The following is a 3,444-nucleotide window of genomic DNA, read 5'->3' on the forward strand; positions in this document are numbered from 1 at the left end:
ACCCTGGAGCAGGGTGAGGAGGACCCAGGCCTTGCAGCCCACCCCACATGCAACAGCACCAGGGGCTTCCATATTCAGCTCTGCAGGGAGCTGGTCAAATGATTGGTTGTCATCTAATCAAAATAGTCCTTGCTCTGAATTGCTGCATGTCATTCAGATTTATAAACTCTTAACTAGGTTAGTGCCAATCTGTTCAGGAGAGTCTAAAACACGTGGGTCATTCCCACAAGTGCCCAGATGGTGGGGTCGCTGGGTGCTTTACACTAGCCATTAACGGTAGTTTAGTTAAAAAGGACCATTTTGAATGTGAGTTCTTCGTCTCCCTGAAGTCCCATTGTGTAATTATTCTCTTGCAATGGCTCTCAGACAAAAGCTCAGTCTTTGAAAGGTCCAAATCCTTTCTACTCTTCTCTTACCAGGTGTCCCTGAGTTAGAGGTCTGCTGTATAATTAAGAGTCTGAGTGGCCATTGTCCCTGGTTCCAGGGCTTTGAAGCTCTGGAAGACTCTGAGCCACAGGAGTGTCTTTGTTATTCAGGAGCCCCTTGGATCATGCCTAGTTTACCCTAACAAGATGACTGGGGATGGGGCTGGTAACTGGAAAGATCAGCTATTTGACTAGAGGGTGGGTCCTCCAGCCAGCCTGGCCTCCGGGAGGGAGAAATGGCATGACCAATGGTTCAACCAGCCATGTGTACGTGATGGAAGCCAATGCACATCCAGACTCTGAACCTTGGTGTGGCCCTTCATTGGTGGAATATTGATGGATGGAAGCTGATATTCCCCGAGGCTCCAGGGAGCAGCAGGTAGCTCTGTGTTCAGGACCCTCTGCACTTCACCTGTGCTTCATCTGGTTGGTCCTCCTCTGAATCCATTACAATAGGACTTTTCTTTTTCATCAGTGTATTGCTCTCTTGAGTTCTATGAGTCGTTCTAGTGAATCATCAAAATGTGGGGAGTCACGGGAACCTCCTGGACTGAGAGCCAGTTAGTGAAATTGTGGGTGGCCTGGAGTGTCCCCAACATATGACTGGCATCTGATCCACTGCTGTGGGGGACCCTCCTTTAGCCTATGGCATCTGATGTTTACTCTGGGTGGTTAACATAAAACATGGACTGTCCTGCAGTAGACAAAGGCTATGCTCATGGTGGGGAAGGAGATGTCACTGCATGCCCTGGTCTCATGGATTCCAATGGGGCCACATGCCCCAGGCAGGGTCAGTTTATCTGAGCTTCATGCCATCGTGTCTTTTGTTGAGAGAGGTGAACACGTCTTAGGAAGGACTTGTGGATGTGTAAGTTGGCATTTTGCTTATTGCTAGGCCACGGAAACAGCTGGTTACTTAAGCAGATAAAAGGCACAGTTTCTCAGGGGATCTGGAAGCCGTGTTTTCCAACTTCGGTGTCCGTGTGTCCCTTTATGGGCTGTTTTCCATGATGGTGCTGAGCAACAGGTGCCAGTACTTTTCTCTAAAGAACTTAAACCCAGGATTCATCCTTGAAGGGGCAAATGGAAGGTCTCAGATCGTAGAAACTAGCTCTGCTGTCTCAAGAGACAAACTCCCTGCCATGTGTCACTCACAGGCAGAGCAGGAGATGCGCCCCCTCCACTACTCAATTCAGCCTGTCTGTTAATACACTCAAGAGGTCCTACTGCTCCACCCCTGTAATACCTCTTCTCCTTGGAAGCTCCTGGAAGCAGAATCTCCTCCCTTGCACAGAACTAGTAAGGGTTCCCCAACCCCGTCTTTATGATTTTCAGAACACTCTGGCCTCAAGTCTTCTCTGTTATATGTGACAAAACATACCCTTCACTCCAAGACCAGAATATTCCTTCTCCCAAATGATGTACCCAGAAGAACAGGGCTTCAGTTTTAAAGTAGATCATGCACATTTTTTTTTCATGCGATCCTTCCAAAGTAGAATTTTTTACCCCATATTGAAGACAAACATGTTTGTCAGCTTTCTTCCACTGTAATAGAATACCCAAGGAAAGTAACTTATAAAGAGAAAAGGTTTATTTTGGCTCACAGTTATCAATAGGTTGGTCCCATTGCTTTGGCCCTCTGGTGAGGCAGCACTTCATGATGTTAACTTATGCCAGAGTAAAACCAACTGTATCTCAAGCCAGGGACAAAGAGAGGAAGAGGAAGAGGTTGAGGTCCCATAGTCCCTGGAACCTAAAGACCTCCAACTTGGCCCCACCTCTCAAGGTCTCCACCAGCTCCCAATGGCATCGTTTTGGAGACCAAGCATTTGACACATGGGCCTTGGGAGACACTCATGATCTAGACCCTAGTAGCAAGGAAACTGATGCTTACAGAGGCTAGATCATGTACCCAGTTGAGTGACAACCCTGAGATTAGCTCCCAGATCCTACCGACTCCAAAGCCCACACACTTAAGCCCCTGGCTCTGCAAATAACAACTGGTTATTTGTATTTGAGACTTGGTGACAGGCCCAGCAAGCAGCACTTGGAATCCAGATTGGTAGATGTCTGTGCCTTTGCTAATCACTCGTCCAACTGCTGCTCCACACTGGGTGGGTGCAAGGTGGCTGATGACTGTGATCACTGAAAGTTTAGCTTTAAAACACCGTGAAGTTACTCTCATGGAAATTCTTGGAACAGAAACATGACCAAGATGTACTGGGCTAAAGAAATGAGCCCATGAACCCTTGTTAATCTCTTTTTTGTACTTTTTAACTGAATTTTTGCATCCAAAGTGGATCACTTGTTGTGGTCCTTGCACTCAGCAGACTTGGCAGGGAAAGAGTGAGCACAGATTCAAATTGACCCCTCTGTGCAGCCCACATGTCCACTCAGCATCATCCTTGGATGGCCCAATGAAGACGGTCAGGTCCCTGCCTTGTGCTGCATTTGGGGTCCATGGCTGAGCAGAGAGTTAACAGGGACATGGGTGATGTGGGACTCATGGCATCTCATCTTCATGTAGAATGCAGGATGACAGAAGGATGGATAGAATGGCAGAGGAGGCCAGCCCAGGGAGGCTGGAGGAAAGTGCTGCTGTCAGAATAGCCCTGGACTCTGGTTTGTTGGCTTCTCCCCATGAGCATTTCCATCCCAGCCCCACGGCCACCTCGCTCAGTCTTGATGCTCCTCCCGTGGAAGAGTCCTTGCATTCTAGTTCAAGTTCAAGAGGAGGCCTGATAGGATGAGGAAGGGCACTCTGCCCTCCTGGCTTGGACACTTTCGAGTGGGGGCCAGTGGGAAGGTTGAGCTTCCTCCTGACCTTGAGGGGCATGGCCATCCTGAGGGTCTACAGCAAGGCTCCCTGGAGTCCTGGCTCTGTTCTCAGCTCTGCTTGTGACCCAGTCCTAAAAGTCAGTCTCAGGTGTTAACATAAGCTGGGACTGAGGATCTGCTGGGGAAGGGAGGGAGAGAGGCTGGCTCTGCCCTGTGTCCCTCTGCACCTTTGAATTGCACC

This window comes from Sciurus carolinensis, unplaced genomic scaffold (assembly GCF_902686445.1).
Source record: "Sciurus carolinensis unplaced genomic scaffold, mSciCar1.2, whole genome shotgun sequence".
In the NCBI taxonomy this organism is placed as follows: domain Eukaryota; kingdom Metazoa; phylum Chordata; class Mammalia; order Rodentia; family Sciuridae; genus Sciurus; species Sciurus carolinensis.